Source organism: Gordionus sp. m RMFG-2023, chromosome 1, assembly GCF_954871325.1.
Source record: "Gordionus sp. m RMFG-2023 chromosome 1, tfGorSpeb1-WG-v2, whole genome shotgun sequence".
In the NCBI taxonomy this organism is placed as follows: Eukaryota; Metazoa; Nematomorpha; class Gordioida; order Chordodea; family Parachordodidae; genus Gordionus; species Gordionus sp. m RMFG-2023.
In genome coordinates, this window is record NC_088775.1 from 86,251,248 (window position 1) to 86,276,287 (window position 25,040).

Sequence of the window (25,040 nt, forward strand, 5' to 3'; positions counted from 1 at the left end):
AAGTTTATAATTATTTATTACTTGTAATAGCTACTCTTTCTATTTTCTATTCTCTAGGTTCAGAATTAAACTTTAATCAAGATTAAAATTATCATCTTATATTGCTATAAATTTTTACAAAGATAAATTATTTAAATATTATCATTTCAACATTGATCCTTTTATTACAGTAGAAAGGTCTTAAATCAGAAAGTACTCTGGCTTTTCAAATTTTTACATTATCCCAATAGTTATTTGTAGCAATGTATATATATTTTTTAAATTAATATATCTATATATTTGTCATCTTTTATATTGTTTACATGTTTTTTACATTTTATTTTAGTATAGTTAGGTATATTATTATATTTTAAATTTAATATATATTTTTTTCGTCAAAAAATAATTAAAATTTTTAATTTATGTAAAATTTAATATTCACAAAGTTATATTAAAAAGAGATTAATTTATAATTCCTAATTTCCATTCATTTTTCTCTGATCTTAACAAATTTTGTAAGGGTTGAACTTACCTTTATCTATCATTTCCGATTTGCACACTTATCTTTTCTTAATAAATCATATATATTGATTTGTGCGGAGTTCATTTTGCACAATAAATAAAGTAGATCCTAAATATAAAGTATGAAGTTTATATCCAATATAATAGGCACTTCTTGCCATGATGGGGGATGAATCAGGATTGTCATTAAAATAAAATAAGAGGTATAAATCTACGCCATGAGTTGGACCTGGACAAGGGTTCTGGTTATAAATATTTTTAAAAAGGTGGTTTAAACAAAAGAAGAAATTAAAAATGGGATATGTTTTTAGGTTTGTTTTAAACTCCACTAAACCCTAAAATCAAAGTTTTTTTAAATACTTTTACTATTCGTTAGCTCCGATCATCTCTTTTTGAAGGAACTTGACTATCAAATAAATTTATGACCAACATTGTATTAATATAAGATTAAATTTAACGAAAAACAAAAGTTAAAAATTAAAGATCTCTTTTTAACCTAATAAACAGAAATGGTATTTTTATCTTCAAAAAAATTAATTCAAAACAATAAATAAGAATTCGTTCCTTCATTAATTTAACAAGGTTGATGTCCACGACTCGTTCTAAGGAGAACGCACTTGGCAGGTCTTTTTTTTGCAAAATAACTGAAAAAACCTTCCTTGTTACACAGATAAGAATAATAAAGGTAAGACTCTAAAAAAAAGTTCTTTCCTAAATTGTACAATTATATATATAAATTAAATTTAAAATAAATTTTCATTTAAAAATGGAATTTTTAGAACCATAATGATACATAAACAAGTCACATAAATATTCTTCTTGAAAAGCATACCATATTAATCCTTTTCTAAATAATAATTGAATCAGGAAAAAATTCCCCCCTTTTTTTTTGAAAAAAAACACTGATGAATGAAGGGTTTACTCATTTTCCCGGAGAATTTTAATTCCACGTAGAAAATAATAATTAATCCTTTAAAAATAAAAGAAAATATTTTGAAGCCATAACTATATAAATTAATTTTAACTTTGTTAAAGCTATTAAAACAGTTCCTGGAAAAAACTTAAAAAACCTATTTTTGAATATTATTTGATTTAAATATATTTTTATTTATTTATTAAAATAAAAATATGAGTATATAATATTTTATTAAAAGTTAATTAATATTAAATCCATTATTTCATCTGTTTTTTAAACTGTATAATTTTCCTATATTTCATTATATAATTAATTTATAAATTTTAAGATTATAAATTCCAACATTATTTCGTTTAAATATATTATATTATATTTAAAAGAATAATTATCTCTTATTTAATTGAAAAGAATGATAAATTTAGGATAGGAAATTCTACGAGGTTGGGAATTCAGGGTTTCTATCTGCAGTATTTGTGAGAGAGAATGAAACACTGATTTAACTAAGATATACTAAATATCATTTTTTAAAAAATATTTTCCCAAAACTCTTCAAAATAATCTTTTCATAAATTTGATCCATTTTTTTCGAAACGAAGAGACGTAAAAGAAAAATAGGATGGCATTTGACGCGAATACTAAGCAATAGAAATACGAGAAGAAAAATGAATATATTTGATGGTTAATGTTTGGCAACATTTTTTTGACGGTAAGGGTGAAGGATAGTGTTACAAACATGTATATACAGAAAAGGGCTAGGGCATAATGGATGATATCTTTTTCCCTCTTTTTTCTTTCTGAATTACGTTTCTGTATGTTATTTCGAAACAAAAAAGGGACATTAGGAGTATTATTATCTCCTATCTTTACATTATCAGTATATAACGACAAGGGCTCTATAACGTTTATGGTTGAAATATAGCTTCTGAACTCTTGAAAATAGTTTAATTTGAACTTATTGGTAAAAATGTTTAAAATTTCTATTCTTTTTCTTTGATTTTTGAGCAATAAGAATATTAAACCGTAGAAAAAAGCTGTCCACGCTATGTTGAGATATTGCCAAATCAAGTGTATTTTGAAAATGACCGAAGTAAAGTCTAAGTAATTTACAAAACAGCCAAATAGAGAAGGCAAGGTTATAATCCCACCTATCTTTAAATGACATACCCTTGTGACTATGGATACAACCATTATCAATATCAATAATAATAAAGTCCTTTTCATCGTAAATAAACTTCGCAATTTACTATTGTACGAGCAGCACATGATTATGCATCTATTTAGAGACAAAGTAAACATGTGTAGTGAATGCGATAAAAATATTATCTCGTTTAGCATTCCAAAAGTTCTACATAGCCCGGGATAAGTAATGACATCTGGCATAAAAGAATAAAGAAAAAAATTTATCCCATATATTAAGGATCCCCAGAAATCGCACGCTGTTAGGCTTGCTATGATGATGAAAGTTGGTTGCTTTTTGTAATATTTATCGCCCAAGATGACCGACAGCAAAAAGGCGTTTCCGATAGAGCCTATCAAAGCTGTCAATAGCAAAAATATGGCGAAAATTTTTCTAGCATTCATTATCCTTAGTATAAATTTCAAATTATGAGTAATTTAATTTCTCGTATCTTGAAAAAAAATAAATAGTCAGGACAGACAATACTGTTGTTAAGTAATTAAATCAAAATCTTTGCCAATTTTTTTTATCAAAATAATTAAATAATAATGTTATTCTCTAATGACCTTAAGTACACTTATAACTATTTTTTAATAGATAATAAATTTTTATATAATTGAGTTATTTTCGTGAACATAAAAGTATGTCATTATTTAAATTTTGATAAAATAAAAATAAAAAAATTTAAATGGAAAAATAAGAAATTAGATGTACTAGAAATAGACTAGTTTAACATCAATCTTTATAATAAAAGAGGCGAGAAAATATTCATTTCTTGGATATATGCTAATGTTAAGAAACATATTTCTTTTCAGACTTTTTACAAGAGAAAAAAGATTTTTATAAGATGGCAATTATCAAATATAGCATTTTTTTAAAGCCCACAGAATGTCTTTTTTAAATTCACTATGTGTTTTTAAAAATAATTAATACCTTCTTAATCATCATAATTGCAATGACATTCTTTATGAAAAATAATACTATAGCTGTGTCCTAACACTTTTTAGTTTAGATCTCCTAACATATTTTCATTTTATCACATCATCTACTATACCTATACTTTTATACTTACACTTATACAATCTCTTTCAGCTTTATATTTTATTTTAATTTAGAAATTTATATATGCCGCTTAAAGGCTATACAATCCATTATTCTTTTCATAGTCATATAAAATAATCATTTGAATCACTGATTTTACAGCCCAATAATCATTGGATTTAGATATGTTATAATAGCATATATAGAAGAATCAAAATTTTAATAGCTTTAGAGCAAAATCATTGATTTAATCCAAAGTACTTTATATCTTTTCCTTTATTGAAGATGCCATTTTAAATGTTATGTCAATTGTTTAGGTAATTTTTAATATTTTTTTACCATATTAGATATTTTTCTTAAAATATCCCATTTTATTGATGTCTCACTAGAGTCACTATATCCTGTCTATATCCATTCCATCAATATAAATAAATTAAACAAATGACAATTATTTATTAAGTAATTTAAATGCATAAAGATATTTTTTTTTCAATTATGGTCTTATAGATTTTCGCAACAGGTAATGAAAATTTCGAAATGCAGTTAAAGGTTTACCTACTCCTATTTTCAAAAAAAAAACACAAGATCCCCTTTAATATAATTGCTTTTTAAATTTAATAACACACCTCCAACAATCGCTATTTATCAATCGTACCCTATAATAACAATAAGATCCCTTTAACATGATTAATTTTAAAATTTAATAACACACCTCCTAAATATCCTATTTATTCCTAATCTTACTCTTTAATAAGATCCATTCAATATAATTACTTCCTTTTTTAAAAAATTTTTAACACACCTCCAAAATTTTCAATTTCATTTTTATTTTATCATTACCCTTTAATAATATCTTTTCAATATAATTACTTCATTTTTTAAAAAAAATTTAATAACACACCTCCAAAATACTCTTATTTCATGCTATTTTATTAATCTAACTCTTTAATATGGAATCTAGGAAAATAACCCAGAAAAAATTATCCCCATTTTTAAAGATATTAAAAATTACAAAATTAATAAAATAGGATAAAAAAATTTCCTATAAATATATCCACGTAATAATAATCCTCAAATAAAATATTTTAAATTTTGAGAAAATCAATTTTGGTTAATTATTTTCTAAGAAATATTCTCGGGGATTTATTTTCCGGGGAATTATTTTTCACTTACCTTTAATAAGATTCCATCAACATAATTACCTTTTTTTTAGAAAAAAATTAATAAACAAAAACCTCCAAAATTTTTCATTTTTTTTTCATTTTATTAATTCTTACCCTTGTACCATATCATTTTATAAATTAAAAATTTATATAAAATATTTTGATTATGTTCTTTATATTTTTTTTTTTACAAAGTCTTATTTAAGTTATCGATCGAATATGCTTTTTTAAATTAACTAATGTATAAAACCAAAAAAAAAATATGTGATAGTTCGTAATCATAAGATGAATAATAATAAAGTTATGACGATTTAACGTAAAAATTTATTACCCATTAATAGAACAAATGAGAAATAACGGGTCAGGCTGTTCTTGTATTTTATGGACCGATTGAAACCAATAAACCTTGAGAATATTAACAATTATATATATATTTTTAAATTATACTTTAGAAAAATTTTTTTTTTATTTATACCAATGGGTAAAAAAAAACCAAATTAACTCTTATATTAATGGTAATGGTAACATTAGCCTTTAAAAATATATATAATGCTAAAATTTTTTAGAAACAATTTCTTTTAATAATATATACCTTTAAAGTATTATAACTTTTTAATTCAACAATGAGTAAGTAGGTATCTACATGAAGGGAAAAAAAATTTGTTAGTAGTGCACCTGAGATTAGCCCTATATCCTCAATATTTTTAAAATCTTTACCCATATTAGAGCTTATCGCTAACCCCTATCCCCTCAAAAATATAAGTGGCAAATATATTCTATGATACAGCACTGAATGAGTTAATATGCCTAGAATCAACATTCTATTAGATTCGTCTAGTAAATAAAACAAAAATGAAAGAAGAAATGCCAAAATTTTGTTTGAGTCCTCTATAACAATCATATCACAAGTTAAATTAAAATATAAACTATATGTAAATGATATATCCTATTATTTAATCTATACTATGTGCTTTAATATAAAAAAATTGATGTTTTCAGTTATAATAAATATGAAATATTATTATGCTATCATTTTATAAGGGCATTCACGGTTCTACAATCAATTAACAAGTGGATTAGACATCTTGAGTCTGGCCGGAGAAATTTTCACCATAGTGACTAGAGTTGAAGAGAGGTGATATTAATAATGAACTACCTACCAATAAACAAGAGTAAGAAAATTCCCAAACCGGAAGAAATAGTGGAGGCTAAGTTGATATGTTTTTCATATTGATAAGAAAAGAGGCGAAATTATTTTTTTTTAGATTTATATAAAGTCTCACAAGCCTATACAAGCAATATTTAGTTGGTCTTTTATATCGTACAGACAGCTACATTAACGAGGGAGATGGTGTTAGATGGTTTGCTCCCAATTGTAAGGAAGGTAGGGGGTATTCCTGTAATAGACTAGGGGTAGGATCAGTGACCCTTACACTTTCTGAGGGATGGAAACAAAATACACTCCTCCTACCACCCCCTCGAAAAAATAGTTAATTATTTTTCGACACCCATAGATTTCAAAAATAATTTTTATTGCATCAATCTTTAATATATAATATAAATAAAATTAAAATAATATACTATAAAAATATTATTTTTAATTTATTAATTTAGATAATTTAGATAATTTAGGGGAAGAGAAAGCGAAAGAATTTATAATTTCATCCAGGCAAACCGAACCATGAACCGAACCATTAAACCTCTAAAAACCGGTATTTTTTATCGAACCTAAAAGAACCTAAACCTCTAAAAATATTTCTAGTGTAACCTGAAACTGAACCACTAAAATGCCTCTGAACCAGTTCGAGTCTCATAGTTTTATGCTTATAAAACAATGTTTAAGTTATTACTAGTATATTGCAAAAATTTTAATTATATTAGAATTGTTTTAAAGATTAATATCAATCAAATTTAATTGATAAGTGTCATTCATAATTTTTACAAACTTTTTGTATATTGCCATTTTACAACATTTTTTAAATATTTTAAACATATAAATTATAATGCCTAAAGAAAAATTAAATCCAATATATTAATAATGACACATCAAATCTGATATCATAATAGCAGTGCCGGCTACCCAAGTTAGTGTGGATAGATGTTTTACAACAATTAAATTTATATTATCTCCTTTTAAATGTAATTTTGAGTGAGACGAATTTTGAAATATGAAAAAAGTGAAAACCCAAGATTATTTCTATAAAAATCGAATGTAGCCAAACTCTTACAATAGGTGAACCTAAAGGTCTGTAATATAATTTCTGGGGAAAAAATTCATCTAATAGTACTCCCCCCTCCCTCTTAGCAAAATCTTGGATACGCCCATGAGCAATATCTACATGCAATTTTCATCCATATATTATTAGGGCGGTAGGGATAGACTATTAAAGGATTTGAACAGTGTTGGGTAATGGCTAAATATTAGGCTAATTTGGCTATCTACGTTCGCGTGCCGGAGAAAATTAGTTACCATGCGTTTTAATTTGTATTAGTTTCTTTCAAATTTGAGATGAAATATTTTTAAGAAAAAACCCCGAATCCAAAAAGTGATAGTTTTTGGCTAAATTCTCTATTTATGTAATTTTTTTAGATAAATAAATACTGGCTTAAATGGCTAAAAATACAGTAATTATCCAACTAGGGGTGTAAAATATTTTGGTAATAGGGTAAGATCCATCTATCATTTTTAAAAAATCTGTTATAAATATTACTTAAATAATAATATATTTAAGTAATTTTCCAGATATCTATTAATTTTTCCCATAAACAGTAAGGTTATAAGTTAGTCATTTGTATATAAAAACTTGTTCCAATTAAAACCTATTTTGTTTTATTATTTGTCAATTCTAATATTAATTCACTAAAATTCTATAGTTTGTAAAAAGGATTAATATAAATAATAATTTCCGTAAATACAATTCGCACAATCTTAGTTTAAAAGAATTCAAACTTTCTGACATGTAAAAATAATTTTTTTTTGAACTTTTACAATTCGATCATGAAAACATTAATATAAAATTAAATTAAATCTAATATTGTACTTCAAAATTTTGTGGTCTACATAATTGAAATCAGGGTTATAGGGGAGACAAAGGAAATCTGTTTCCCTAACTCAAAGCTTAAGCACTATCATTATGTCATATGGAAAAATAACTGCCCGACAATTCTTTAATAGTGAGTAATAAGTGCACAACGTGTAAAACATCACGATAGTATTCATTATTTGATCCTAAGATCTACTAAAATGAGTTCGTGCTACTAAGATTTGGTGCCCAGACTAAAACCATGAAATTCCAGATATCGATTAGCTGCTAATTGTTTTTTTCTCACTAGAACTGCAATTATACCCTATCATTTTAATACTTATGAAGTTACTGTAAACAGCTCAACCGTGAACCACATGAAATATAATATCTGATGATATTTTAGTAAAAATTTATTGGTATATACCAGGCGGGCAATTCTCTTTGGCGTGTTTTTTTTAAACATATCAGCTGCAGCTCTTTGTGAAAAATACGATTCTTTTATACCACTTTCTTTGGAAAACTTAAAATTATTCTGTCGGTGCCAGGCCTTCCTGACTCAATATAAGTGTTTAATCAATATTTTCTATAATATGCCCCGTTTGTAGTCTCTACCACTATTGTTTTTCATGTGATACGGTAACATCAATTTTTTTAATCAATCAATTAAGGCTGCCAAACCCGTTTCTGTTAGGAAATTCCTCATCAAAACCTTTTTTCTCCTTAATGTTTTTATTATTTTATAATTGTAATTAAATTCAAATCATATTTACAGAAAACCATTTTTTTATTATCAGCTTTTGTAAAATTTAATAAAAATAAATAAAATGAATTTCTACATGTTGGAAATTTCGAATTTTGTTTGTCCAAATATGCATAACTTTTGACCCTTTTGATAGATAATAATGAAAATTGATGAAAACTTTAATAATTTAACCCTCTCTCAAACTTTAAAACCTTTTTAATTATATTTAGAATTGGTAGATTTATTGCTAAAACAAAAAGGGTATCAGTTCAATTTAACATAGTGATTAATGCATGAAAATAATAAGTGATATGAAAAAATTTACGTAATATCCTAAGTGATTGAGATATTTTTCAACGAATTAACAATATTTAGTATAAAACCCTATATATATATATTTAGAAAGACTACCCCACACATTATATTTTGTAATTTTCCATTTGCGCGAAGCTAATACTTGTAATTATATTTATCTGATGAAAAGCATTTTACATCTTGTATTAATTGCGGCGGAAAATATAAATTATAAAAAGGTTTTAAAGAAGACTTTACCGATTATTTTTGGTTTAAAAAGTTTTTAAATTTCTTATATAACTTTATTTTAATATTACAATTGAATCCTATTAGTATTTATTCTAAATTTACCGATTAACAAAATAAAATAAATTAAAATTTGATTATTTATGAATTACTATGGGTGTGTTGAATGAGTATTTTCTTTCTTAAAATATATATTGTCAGATTAAAACGTGAAAATCACCTAGACAATATTTTGGGTGATATCATAATAATTCGCTTTTTACAATACAAATATATTAATCTATTTTATATTATGGTATTATTCTAATTCTAATTCTGATAATGATGATGAATACTGGATCGTAGAGTAAAATTACTGATCTATGATCATATGGAATACACACAAATTAGTATAAAGGCTAAAATGTAAGGTAGTTATGCTAAATAAAGGCATAATAATCTTTATTATTATAAAATATTTATAAACATTGTTATAACTATTTATTTACAAGTAGAATGGCTATGTATTATTTTAATCCGTTTAGTAGACAGTATAAATAAAGAAGAAAAGATTTAATTATAATTGACATCATGCTATAAAAAATATTATAGAGAAACTTAATTTAGGGTTTGAGCTAATATTTAGAGCCTTGCTCGTACATATTAATTCTTAAAGTTTTGTGAATTTAAAAAAAGAGACCTAGTAATAAATGAAAACTTTGACATTTTAAACAAGAAGTGAGCCAAGTTCTTAGAAACAAATGCCCAATTATTAAAGTTAATTTATTTGCTTTAAATGGGGAAAAACTAAGGTAAAAATTAAGAAATATTGGCATTATGACAGAAGTTAGAATATAAAATAAATATATAATTTTTAGTTAATTTAATGGCTTATTAATCAATTTTACATTCTATTCAACCACAAAAAAATTAAATTATTGAGCTAAATAAAAAAATGTCATGCCGAATGTTTTAACATCTGGAAGTATTAATTATGAAAATTATATCAATAATAGTTGGTATTTAGTACATTTTAGTACTTACCACCAAAGGGAGAGTCTAAAAATGCATTATTGGCAAAATAAAAATGAAAATACCAAGATTAATATCATAAAAGAAAGGCATTATTCAGGTTTTTCCCGGTCAATAAACATAAAATTAATTTAAATAATACAAAAATATTTTATTATTATAAAATTTATTATAATTTTAATAGAATGCATAGAACATTGTATAAAACAAAGTATCAGCTTCGTAAAAATATGGTTAAAAATATAAAACAAAACGTGAGGTTATATCCCTTTTTAGTTAATTCTTATAAATTATAATCCGGAATTGGAAATTTTTGAAAATAACCATTTTTCTGTAGGTTTCACATGATACACGGGAAGATCTTTTCTCACAATAAATGATTCATTTCAATTTTTTAAATAAATAATTTATCCATATATTAATATATTTTTAATTTTATCACAATTTAAGAATTATGTTCATATAATTTTAATTTTGATATCTAATTTTACAAAGAGTTTTTATTTAAAATTTTCTCTCAAAAGATATAGGAATACATTGGTGCTATAAAGATAAAAATATTTAATGTGATTTGAAGCGAAGACACCTACTATAGGTCCCTCCAGGGCACACATATGGGAATCTTGGCCTAGTAGTTGGTCCAATGTATTCTATCTTCACATCTTTATTATTTTTTTTTATAATACATATAATAACTTTCATTTTAATATAGGTCTTAAAAAAATTAAAAGGATGAGTAATAATTAGTTTTGTTAAATCATCTCAGTCTTTTAATCTTAATAACACGTCATTAACAGTTAGCGCAAATTTTTGGATAAGTATATAAAATTTACCATGAACAATACAAAAAAAATACAGAATATATTTGAGTTAACTGTAAATTCGGGTAAAGCGGCATAGTTAAAACCCGTTTGGAGCATAATAATGTTAATTATTTTTAAGATAAAAATCTGAATCAGGTATACTAAGAGAAATATAGGATAGACTGAAGGTAGGTTAACCCATGGGAAATGTTTAAACTATTTGATTTCATTATAAAATTTAATATGCTAGAATATTTAAATTTTGTTCTTATTTGTCTTTTATTCGTTTGCATCCTCTATTTGTTTGATATACAGTGTTAGAAATCATTTTTAAGTTAACTAATTAGAAATCTTTAAAAAAAAGCAAGGTATGCCAACGAAATGTTTATATCGAAGTTAGGAAACCTGGACCAATAAAATGCTCTGGTTACTATTATGAATATTATTTAAAAAGCAGTTCTAGTTGCTAAATTTGGAAAAGTAAATTCTGATTTCGGATCTTAAACTTGATGCGGTATTCCCATGGTATTTAGTACATTTAGGTACCTTCAACACACGTGATAGACAGTTTAATGCAATATTGGTAAAATAAGAACGAAGATATCAAGATTGACATTATGATAGAAAGAAAGTTGCAGAGGCATAAATTATTTGGTACATCCTTATACAATGCCTGATTAGTATATTATACTAATTCATCAATCAAGTTTTTCCCCCTCAATAAATAGAAAACTAATTTTAAATAATAAAAAAATATTCTATTATTACAGAATTATATAATTTTAATAGAATACATAGTACATAGTATATAGAAAAGTATTAACTTCGAAAAATATGGTTAAAAATATAAAACAAAACAAAAGTGTTAGGTTATATATGTTTTTTTAGCCTATTTCTCATAAACTTAACATACGTAAATTTGAAATATTTGAAATTAACCAATTTTCTGTGAATTTCAAATGATACACGGGAAGATTTTTTCTCATAATAAATGATCCATTCATTTTTCAAATAAATAATTTATCCATATATTAATATATTTTTAATTTTATTTGATCGAAATTTAAGAATGTTCATATAAATTTAATTTTGATATCTGTAATTTTATAAAGTGTTAAAAGAGAGGAAATAAAAGAAGCTAAAAGATAATGAAAGGAATTCATTTGTGCTATAAAGTTAAAAATATTTTATATGTTATAGTGATAACCCCCATAGTCCCTCCAGGGCACACATATTTGTTTCCTGGTGAAGAAGGTCCAATGTATACTATCTCTACATCTTTATATTTTTTTATAATACATATAATAACTTTCATTTTAATGTAGGTCTTAAAATTTTTAAAGGATTAGTTAATATCGTTTTATCATATATCATATCAGCCTTTTAATCGTAATAACCCGACATTCTCAGTGAGATACTAATTTGTAGATAAGTATACAAAATTCGCCACGAAGAATACAAAAAAATATAGCAAAAGTGGCATAGTTATAACCCGTTTGGAGCATAATTTATTCGAAATGTTATTTTAAAGCAAAAATATTTATAGGCCTAAGAGAAAGATAGGGATAAGTGCCCATGGGGAATGTTTAAACCATTTAATTTGATTATAATTTAATACGCTAGATTTTTAAATTTTGTTCCGTTATAGCTTTTATAGGTTTTGCATCCTCTATTTGTGTGATATAAAGTTTAGGAATTATTTTTCTGATAAGTATTTAGAAATCTTTATAAAGAAAAAAAGAGAAGATATGACGCCAGCAAAATGCTTATTTATATGAAAGACCAAAAAAAATTCTCATTGATTATAATTTAATACGCTAGATTTTTAAATTTTGTTCCGTTATAGCTTTTATAGGTTTTGCATCCTCTATTTGTGTGATATAAAGTTTAGGAATTATTTTTCTGATAAGTATTTAGAAATCTTTATAAAGAAAAAAAGAGAAGATATGACGCCAGCAAAATGCTTATTTATATGAAAGACCAAAAAAAATTCTCATGTTGCTGTTATGAATATTTATTTAAAAAGTAGTTCTAGTTGCTAAAATTTAGAAAAGTGAATTCTGATTTCGGATCTATTTTACTTTAAATAAAGATTTAAGTGGCTAACATTATAAGATATGATTGATTTAGAAAATATATCTATTATAAACATTTAGATTAATAAAAAAAAATTAAACTAATTAACAAAATGGCATAAAATATATATTTAAAATTAAATTTTTTTGAATCATGACAATAATATTTTTTAGTTCAATATTTAATTTAAAAGAGAATTTGTAACTAGAATCAAAATCTACATAAACGTTAAAAAATTAGTAACCGAAATTAGAAACCCCAGTAAAATTTATAGGAACACATAATAATAATTAAAATATTATATATTATTAAAAATTTGAAAACCAAAGAATGAGAATCTAGAATCCTTAAAACATTTCTAAAAGAACAGATTTTTTAGAAACAAGAATCAGAAATATTCTAATATTTTCTTTGCCATTTTTATATATTATTTTCCTAGATCTATTTATACACACTGCTTTAACATTAGGTTTAAAACCTTTGCCATGTTAATAGTTAAAAAAATAGAGAAATATAGCGATTTAATTGTAGTGTTATAGATATAGTTTGGACTAGGAATTAGGTGGCATGGTTGTTTTATATAAGAATAAAAAATATTAATTATATAAAGCTTTTGAACCATCTTTTGGGGGTTCTGAAATTGTTGTCCTAATTTCTTCGACTTCCAGTATATTGGCTGAATAAAAATGGGATATATATATATTGTCTAATATATTGCAAAATTAAAAAAAATACCAGAATTTGGGACAGAAATTTGTATTATAATTACACATGCGATCATTATCTGTATTGTTTAATATAAATATGAAAATTATACTTTATCTTATTGCACGAAATATCTTCAACTACTAAATAAATTATTATTTCATAATAAATACAAATAATTAATATAAAAAGTAAATTGACAATCTAATTATATACTACATTTTATATATTAAACATTATTGCTTATAAAATTACTTACATATAAGTGCAACATTGTAAAAAAAAGCAATGTGATTTCAAAAATAAGAAAATCTTGTTTTTATGTCGTGATTTCAGTTATTTTTTTATAAGCAAAATATTATCGTTTTATAGACCATTTATTAATCTAAAAAAAAATTAAACAATAAATTAATTTGTAATATAATTTAAGATGAGCATTAGACCTTGACTCGATTTTAATTTATTCTAAATGGACAAATACATATTTTTAAATTTTAAACAGGTAAACAATTAGAATTCAAGTAAACATTCAAAATTCGTTTAAATGATTTATTTATTACAAAATTAAAAAATTATGTAAATTAATACTGTCAAATTAATATTCTATCATTTGATTTATTTTATACTATATAATAAATTTAAAACTAAACAAATACTTGCTTACATTTTGTTTTATTTGTAAAACCATCTATTTATTATCATATTAATGGATATTTATTAAAGAATAACTGGATAAATATATTCATGAAACATGAACGGGAAACGGTGTATATACCACAGACCCTTTTCATTTAAAATTTTATAATAATAAATACTTTTATGAAATTTATTAAAATTGTATTAGTGAATAAACCATATGTATAGGCATCTTTTTCACTTTTTATCTTAAATTTGATTTCCACTTACCTTAAAATCATGGTGAAAACATGGAATTTTTTTCACATTAGTCTAAAATGATATTCATAAAAACGTGCAAATTTTCTAAGAGAAAGGAAGGATTGCCCAAACCCTACCTCTCCCTTAGTTTTATGTGTTGATTAAATGAAATAGTAGATAAAAAACTCTATTTTGAAAATCATATTTTATTTAATTTATGGACTAATTTCGAGAGAGTCTAATTTACGTTCCACATTTTAATATTTCATCTATTTTAACTACTAAATATCCAACCCAATTCCGCTAATTCATAAGTTTTTCCTTCTTTCTACGAATATGATCTTTAGATGATTTCCAAGACGTTTAGATTGGTTACTTTGAAATGATTATATTTAATGAAAATTTGGAATTAGGATTAAATATTAAATTTTGCCAGGCGTGTCAATGGAAAATTTATTTTAACTTCGTGGCGAGTGTCGGGGATAAAATAAAATATATGCATTTGCACCTTTCTATATGATACATGAAAAGAAAATTTCTAATCTAAAAAACTTGATGCATATAGCAACCTTAATAATGTTTTGTTTGTTCCTGTAGTCTCAGATTCCTGTGAATCATTTAGACCCCAAGCCCTAAATTATTCAAAACAATAGGGCAAAGGTTACGCTTAATCACAGATGACCCAAAAGAAGGCTTTTACCTTCGACAGAGAATATCAACTGAAATCTGCCGTTCTAACTGCATATCCATACATGGGTCTATAAGCCTCGTTGATCATACCTAATTAAATGTTTAATTATTATTTTATTTAATATAGTTTTTATATAAATTATATTTTACAAATAGTTTACATGTTATTTTAAATATATATAATTTTTAAAAAATAAAAGATATGAGCAAATTTGAAAAAATATACATCCAGAAATTAGAAGATTATCGAATTAAAAATTTTTCTCTCAAGTTTTGGATGTTTATTTATCTAAGAATAAATTAATATTGATAAGTTGAATTTTCGATAAGATGATATTTTGTTTTTTTTATTTAAAAAAATCAGATAATCTGCCAATTGATGAGATATACTTGTTTTTATATTTAATCTAATAAAAAATACTATGAGTCAACAATATTTTTTGCGATTAGAATTCTTAAGACTACACCAGTTTCTGTGCTTAAGCTCTAGAGCACATAATTTTAATAGATAGCTCACCTAAAATTAGTTATTGCATAATTTATTGCAAATATTTCCAGTTCTTTCATACAAAAAAACCATTTGTTTGTTTAATGGTGGCATTAATTCTAAATAATTTTCATATTTTAAAGTCATAGGTCAATATTATATAATATATATTTTTTAAAATGTTGATTTCTAAAGAGAACGCTCTGTTATATCCTTCGCCTAAAACACGATGGAGAAGCTTTTCAACATTCAAATTTTAGGTAATGAATTGAATAGTGTGTGTAATTATTATATTAAATCTTTTATCAATGATAATTTTTAGTAAAACATGGAAATTTATTTGACTGAATCTAAAGACTCTATTTTCATTTAGCAAAATTTTAACAAAATACATCAAGTCAAAAACTCCGATGGTTTAAAATAGCAAATCTAGTCTTAAAGGGGGAGGGAAATAAATTTCGATATGGGTTATCAAATAAAAGGTATAAATGTATTTTGATTGTAATGTTATTTATCACTCTAAGTATATTGGTAAGGTGTTAGGAGGGGTTCAAGATTTTTTAATTAATAAATTTTTTTATAACATAAATAATCAAAATCTAGGAAAATAATTCCCCGCAAAAAAAATTCCCACAGAATATAATTTACAGGAAAAAATTTCACAGGAAAATAATTCCCTTTTTTTTGAGCATATAAATTATCAAATTATTTTTAGAAAATTAACAAAATAGGAAAAAAAAATCCACAAATAAAATATTTAAAAATTTTGAGAAAATCAACAAAATAAATAAAATAAATAAAAATTCCTGTGTTTTCCAAATAAAAATTTCCCAAATATACTTGTTACACCTAACCAAATTTTTAAATGATTATTAATCAACCCTAACCAATATAATGTCTAACGTTATGGCCTTATCTCGAACCCCGGTTTGGTGAAAATTAAACTAAACAGTATTTATAAAATAAATCAATTGGATAAGTCTCTATGATATTAAGCAAAATATTTTTATAAGCTAAATAATGATAATGGCAAGGCCAGATTTTTTATTTTGGTCCGGATTTATATATTCATACCATTTTTTGACCCGGATCTTAACTGCTTTATATTTAAAATTCAAATTCTCTCGAAGATTTGAGGTTTTAAATAATAAAAAGTTAAATAAATCTAGTTCACATTTACATGGTTTTTCATCAACCTTTATATAATTATTGAAAATCAAATTTTTATTTTAAAAAGATATTTATTTTTACACAAATTATTAATCATTTCCATGAAGGTTAGTTAGAGATAAGAGGCTTTTCACAATTGCCTTTAAAAATAGATGACCAATTTTTCAATTGGTATAATTTTGTTATGCAATATATGCAGTCTTTTTCTGATAATTTTTAGAATATAAAATATATTGTGTCCTATGTCACAATGATATTTGATCAGTTGACAAAAATAATAGAATGGCTTTTATTAACTCTTTAATAGTACCCTTTTTTATTTTTAATGTTAATGATGGGCTATTATAATTTTAATTATTTATATAAATTCTGTGACGTAATAGGAAATTTGCAATTCAACGTGGTCTCCTCTATTTGCCCAATTTAAATTAAATACTGCCAAAAAATAATTATATTTTTATTTTATTAAAATGATATATGAATGTTTTTCACTGTTTTTTCACTTTTTTTTTCAATTTTAATTTGTAAAATCTTTTCCACAATTTTCATCTATTTCTAAAAAAAATCTAATATCACAAATCTATACTTTTTATGATATCTACAAAATTATAAAGTATCAAGGCTATCAACCGATTTATTAATTCTCATATTTTTATTGCCTTATCGCTTAGAATTAAAACAGAAATAATGCTCAAAGAAATACTGAATATAATTTTTTAGAAATATTTTCGTTATTTTAACAGTGAGGTTATTTTTGATAATTTAGAAAAAAATTATTCGGGATTATAAAAAATTATTTCGGGGTATTTTTTCCCTGTTTTTTTTTCGTGGATTTATTTTCCCCTATATTTAATTTTAAAAAAAATGGGGAATTATTTTCAGAAATTTTTCGGATGATTTTTGCTTAGTTTCAAAATTTATTTATAGCTTAACTGATAATGACATTTATATTTGTGATCTGCATCGGGCCTTTTTCAAGCCCGCCCCGGCCCAAATCTTTTTAAAAAAGTTTTGTCGGACCGGCCCGAACCTGAAATTTTTTAAAATGTTTTGCCTGCCCTACCCGAACCCGAATTTTTTTTTAAAAAAATTTACCGACCTGGCCCGGCCCGAATTTATTTAAATATAGAAATTAATTTACTCAAAATAAAAGACATATGTTACATGTCATTTAGTTTCAATTAATAAAATCAAATATTTTTATTTTACATAAAAAATTCATTATATAATTAAAAAATTTAGATATATTTAAAAAAATTTCCAAGGTTCGACCCGACCCGGCCCTAATTTTTTTAAAATATAAGGCCCCGCCCGGCCCGAACCCGATTATTTAAAATCTATATAGGCCCGAGCCCGGCCCGAAGCCCTTTTGGGCCGGGTCGGACTCGGGCCGGGTACGGGCCTGGCCTAACTTTGCAGATCTCTAATTTATATACTATTACAATAATTCAATATTCAAACTTAGACAAGAAAGCATTTGATTTTTAAATTAATTTGAATTTTCCCATTTTTTTATAATAATGAATTAAATACAATAGACACCTAAACAATAATTTAAAAAATTTAGTTTAAATTAAAATTAAGTATAAAATAAAATTTTATTCTTTCCATTTTTTTTATCCTGTATATATTATATCAAAAAATTTTGCAACTGCAGCATAATCTATTGTTGTTGGTCTGACAGTTATAGGGGCAACACGTCTAAACCTATATAAATCTTAATTTTTTTTTTGATAAATATTAACATTTTTGATAACAAAATAATAATATTCGAATTTGTGTTAAAATTGTAAAGGTATAATATCAAGAATAATTAGAAAATTTAGGGTTGGCAAGTTTATCAATAGACCAATAAAATATGAAAGAATAACAATTGGCATATTTGATCAGTCATATTTTGTAATAAGCTAAAATATCATTGTAGTGATTAAATATATCACATAATAATTGTCATGCACTTTAATGGATTAAATAACAGTACAAAAAGGTTTTACTGGGTAAAGATACCCCATGAATCTAACCTTTAAAACTAAAAATAATATCAATAAAAATTATTATAATAATAATACTGATGATAACCCTCTACTCTAGATTGTCAAGTTCTAATCCACAATTTGATTTTTATTCTATTTATTACAAAATCTTGAATAGCAATAAGAATGCAATCGAATATAAAAAATTTTGTAATAAAGATAGTACCAAAAAAGGTAGCAAATTCTCAAGCAATTAAAAATTAATGAAAAATCTATAATAGTAAAGCTTTTTTAAAAGAATACGCCCTATTAATAACTTTAATCGATATTAATTGTGAGAACCTCCTAGATTATTTCAGAACTTCATACATGTAATCATGTTTAATTTACATACATATATCATTTTTTTTAAAATAAATACATATTTCATAAAAAAAAATCAGCGAACTGTAAAAATTACGCCGATTAATAATATCTAAAGGTAGGCTAAAATTTGCAAGAGAGCAAATCCTTTTAAATTCAACTTATTTTTCAATTTTTTTAGTCCATTTAAGATAATAAAAACCCAAATAGATTTAGAACTTTGTTACAATATATGACCATAGATATCTAATAACATCAATGTTTACAAAAGCCATTTGCAAGACGCTAATCGTTATTTAAAAATTAGTTTCAAAAACCATTATAGCTATAAATTAAAGTAAAACAAATTCGAACCGATCAAAATATTATTAAAATATATCATTATAAATAATGAAAGATCCTTTTGAATAATCAGTCTAAAGAATTAAATTAGGTAAAATTAAATTATTTTAAAAAAAAATTAATATATTGGTCATGGATTGGTATTTTTAATTATGACGACGGTCTGAACTGATTTATTAAAAATAATATTATGAATTTATTAGATTTAGACATACTTTGAAATATTGGTTTGCATTGAGTAACAGATGAACAAGTCAAGGTTAGAGCAATTGATATCAGGATATGTTTTAATACGAGTGTAAACCAACCAATATAAATCCGGAATTAATTTGTAACATTTTATAACAAATTGAACTAGAAAATATCTATAGTAGTATTTTTAAATTAATATAATGGCATAAATTTTACAAATCATTAATTAATTTTTTTATATTTGTTGCAAAAATATTTAAAACAAGGTTGATTTCTTATAATATAATGTTTATTCGGTTTAAGAAAACTTATGGCCTTGAAAAAAGATGGCTACCAAATAAACTTACGTAATAAACCTATAAAAAGTATTTCAGTAATTTAAACTAAATAATCTGCTTTTGCAGATCTCTAAAAGGTGTTCCAACATTATATTAGTTTCCTTCCAATAGGACTTGCAGATACATGTCTGATTGGGATGAACATGAAAAATTGGTTTACACATTCGCCTGTACTTACCATTTTAACTTAAGTTGTTCTTTCAAATTCTAGATAAATTAAATTTGCATTTAAAAATATAACCTATGTAAAAAGACAATAGGAATAATTATAATTAGCTTATCGGTTAAAACATAAGTCAAATCAGTAATATAATTAAGTATTATATTTTTATAAATTGATTATTGAAGTTATTCTTATTATGCTAATTTTTAGCTATTTTAAAGAGACAGTAAATATGCATAAATTTCTTTTAAATACTAATATTAATTATGCATTTTTAAAATAGCTAATTGTTTTATAAAATAATAAAATCAGTTAGGTAAACAATATTAAAAAGATTAATGTATGAGGTTGTAAAATTTATAAAGAGTTTATGCATTCTCCAAAAGAAAAAATGGCAATAGTTATAAAAATATCTTTAATTATTTTTGAATATTTTGTTTTGACAATATCAATGATATTAGAAAAATTAAATCGTAATGCCAAGCCATCGGTTTAAGAACTTACGATCTCTATTGGTAATTGAGCTGGATTCTGTAATGAGCGATTTTATAACTCAAAAATTAGTCCTCTTATTTTTTTTTAAATTATATTGGCGCCCGCCATATGTTTAAAAATTATTTATTGATTTCATTCTTTATGTATTTTAATTTAGATAATTATAAGCCAGTCCTGCCTACTTTATATTCTTAACCCCTGTGCCTTTTGTTGCATAATGGTATTTGCCTACCCATTGAGCCCTTTATAAATTAATTCCTGTAAACCTCATCTAGTAGATTATATAATTACACATTAAATTTATCAGTGTACCTTGGTAATTTAGCCAAACTGTTCTCTCAATAAATCTCAACAAAAAGGGTCTAAAGGGTTTTTTTTCCCGTGTCACAGATTTTTAACCCTCTTAGCATTAATAGATATGAGAAATCTGCAAAAAGCAGTGTTCTTAGGTAGTGGTAACCTCTAGCATTAACAAATTTCATTATTTTTTATTTACCTAATACATTTTTAAGGAATAATTTTTTTTTTTTGATAAAATTATATTTTTACTAATCAAATTTTTATTTTTACGTCTCAACAAAAATTAACCACTTTTTGAATTTAATACTGGTATTCCGTTAAAAGAAAGAAAGAAAGAAAGTAGAACGATCTGAAGCTCAAGTGTTTATGTTGTAAATCATTTCCTATTTTTAAAGACACAACAACAAACACACACAACTATCTTTTCAAACACAAAATCTTCTTACCAATAATACCAATATTTTATTTTTCCAACTTAAAATCTAAATTCACATAATGATCTTTTTATAAAACAAATAAATTAAAAAATAAAATATATATAAATTGAAGTTCATTAAAATAAAAATATATTATTCGCAGTATGCAACAGCGACACACCCACCCTTCATAAACTCAGTGTCCATCTCCCCTAAGAAGTTGAAAAATATTGAATTCTTCCGATTCTTCCATTATCGTAGTTTTGGCATTGATCATTTTTTTTTATCATTTATCGAATCGCACCTTTGAATTGTATCGATTTTTGACCTATTTTATTGCCCATAGTATTAATTGATCATAGAAACGGGAAATAAATACATAATTTCACATTTTAGATACGATTTACAATTTATGACAAAATAATTACAATTTTGATCTTTAAAATAATTTCGTGGTGAATGGGTTACTGTAAAATTATAATGTCCATTCCAAAAAAATAAACAGAAATAAACGAAAAACTATTAATATTGGATTAAGTATCAATTCCGCAGACTCACGGGCAGTTGCCTCTCATCTAGCAATAGAATCTTTCTTTTGATTTATTGAATCTTGTTGAGGGAAAACATAATCCAATGCAATAAATTGGTTGCCTCAAATTTCCCGGCCTTCCTTTGATCACAGAAAGACTGGGATGTTCTCTCACCAAAGTATTTCATCCTTACCTAAAAGGGCTCATATTTGATTACGATCTTTTAGTTTTTCACCATATCATCCCAGGAAAAGCCTTGTTCACTTTCCGCAAACCAGCTAAGATAAATAACCTTTGGCTTAAATGAGAAATTGTTTTGTACCATCTCTCTAACCATTGTAAAATTTGCTAATAGCAAATGTGAGAACTGTAATCATTATAGATTTTACCCGTGACGCTTTCCCATAGAAAAATCAAGTATAATAACCATCTCTTAAATTTAATTAAATCGGTTAGAATACCGGCTATTCTCGAAGCACCTATTATTTTTAAAACCAACGTGTAACATCAAAAAAGAATGTCCTCAATATTGTCAAGGTTTAACTTCTTATTTAAGACTCGCCTGTCTCTGTCTTAGCACTAATAATCTATTATTGTTGTAAAGATTACTAAATAATTCCAGTTTATTTTAATTTATAACATAATTATTAATTTTTTGGCAATTCAATCGTAAATGCTTCTTATATTTTTTTTATACTAATTTTCTTTAAGTTATTTTTTGATAATCTTATAACACAATATATTAACTATTTACTAATTAGCAAAACCACAAAAATAGTCGAAATCCTAGATTTAAGAATTAACTGGAGTACTTAGTAGCTCATTTTCATTATGTCCTATCCATACTATTTTACATAGATATTATTTTGTTGCGTATAATTTATTTTTATAGTCTATTTATTGTTTTTCTTTTAACTTTTCTTTTTAATTACTGAGTTTGGAATAGAAACAAGCTTGTAACCCTTGGAACCTCATCAAATTTAAAACCATTCCAACTAAGAACCCACTTTGGTTTTTGAAGAAGGTTTGCATCCAGTGAAAATCCTGTCATGTAGACGATGCATCTGCTTACGTTATCTGATATCATTTTTTTTAATTGGGTTAATTTACTTTCAATATTATTGGTTCCTTTTTTTAAACAATGATTTTTTTGCTTTATCACATCTTTTTCATTTATTTATTATTTTTATTTGTTGCATCTTTGAGGAGTATATTATTTATTTTATTTTTTTAAGTATTTTTTTTATGTGTATTTATTTTAACACTAATAAGAGATTGGTTATTTTTATGATTAAATTTCATAAAAAATATCACAACAAATAAAATATATAAATCGAATAGGTTTATATACAAAAGCGGTCAAATCGGTTTTTAGAGGTTGGAACCGGACCTATATTTTTATTTTTTTACTAACCAAATCTGAAACTCGAAGTGTTATTTTATTCGAACCTGAGCCTAAACCGAACCGATATTTATTTCGGTTCGAATCCTTGCTTTAAACCAGCTCTTAAATAGATTACAATAAAATGTACTAATAAAGTAAAAATTTAATATAAGTTTCAGAATTTGTGTTTCCAAAGGCTTGGCTCACTTTATGTTTATTTACGCTTAATTTTCATTTTGTTTATAACTCAATTTTTTTTTGGTGGTCTCATATTTGAGTGAGGATTTGAAAGTAATAGTCAGATATTAAATATTAGAGCACGCCAGATATATAATTTTTCTCTTTTCGATATCTATTTTGCCAATTTTATTTTTCCTTTATAGTAACAAACGGATTAAATTAATATACAATTTGGCTCTAAACATTGATAAAACTTACAGAACTCTCAGTCACTTTCTAACTTAAGAGGTCAGAATTTTGTTAATAATAATTTTTTCCTCTATAGCACTGGTTAAAATAAGACACTAAAAAAGCTCAAAACATTACTAAAAACCTCGGCTTGTTCAGCCAACTTTAAAGGAGATGTATAAAGACTAGGAAAAATTAAAAATATATAAGAATTTCTGAGAAACCAGATCAAAGCCTGGGCAAAATAAATTTTGGGACGAAATCGCCAACAAAATTTTTTACTCCCCCCCCCCCCCCCCATTGGGAAATCTTGGCTACGCCACTGTGAAGAGGAAATGATATACTTTAAAACTACATGTGAAAATGCATATATGGCAAGACTTTCTAATAAATTGGAATATGTTGATAAAAAAAATATGAAAACTTTTATAAATCAAGAATTTTGATTATTATAAATGAAATAATTGAAAAATTTTTAAAAAAATTAATCCCTCAGATAAAATATTGTTGATTTCTGGACTGAATATATAGAATCAAGATACGCTGAATATATATAAGTTAAACGGATAAATATTTTACCACTTTTGGCAAATAATTTAAAAAAAATAAAATAGTACCTATCAGAAATATTACATATTTCTCACAGGCTTCTTTCAATTTCAAGTCCCTTATTTTCTCATCATCAAACAATGCATACCTATATTCTATATAAACTAGAAAACTAACCTGAATGCTACGCGATTATTCGCATTCAGTCATTTTATTTTATTTTATTTATTTTATTTTATTTTATTTTATTTTCTATTATATTTATTTTGCTCTTCATGTGGAATCAGAATTTTCCCCTTTATTTGAAAATGTCATTATGTACCAAATATTTGTTCATATTGAAGGCCCTAATATACTGTTAATGTATTTATTAAAATACTGGAAAATTAAGGAATCATATTGCATCAAATTAAATGTACATTTCTGTTTTATCCATCAAGGAGACATATCCGAATCGCCAGATTATTATTGGAGGGTTTGCTGCTAGTATTATAAATAAAGAATTTAGAGAACAATATAATATTAAATTTTGAAAAGACTTAATATATTGATATCCATCTTAATGATAATATTATACATTTGATAAAATAAATAGTATAATATTATATATACCAGAAATGAATTTTCAGATTTTATTCATATTTATCACGATGGTGAATGTAA

The 25,040-nt window shown here is 24.7% G+C and overlaps 1 long non-coding RNA gene across 2 annotated transcripts; it reads right to left on the minus strand.

Annotated features, from left to right (window-relative positions):
* Positions 1 to 10,247: 10,247 nt before the first annotated feature.
* Positions 10,248 to 19,987, minus strand: LOC135931139 (uncharacterized). Of its 2 annotated transcripts, none has more exons than XR_010572957.1 (4): positions 19,818 to 19,987; positions 13,732 to 13,780; positions 13,616 to 13,672; positions 10,248 to 10,779 (listed from the first exon to the last, which is right to left on the minus strand). It is a non-coding gene; the product is annotated as an uncharacterized LOC135931139 (long non-coding RNA). The 2 variants fall into 2 exon arrangements; XR_010572956.1 differs by lacking the exon at positions 19,818 to 19,987 and adding an exon at positions 13,961 to 14,099.
* Between the last annotated feature and the right edge of the window lie 5,053 nt (positions 19,988 to 25,040).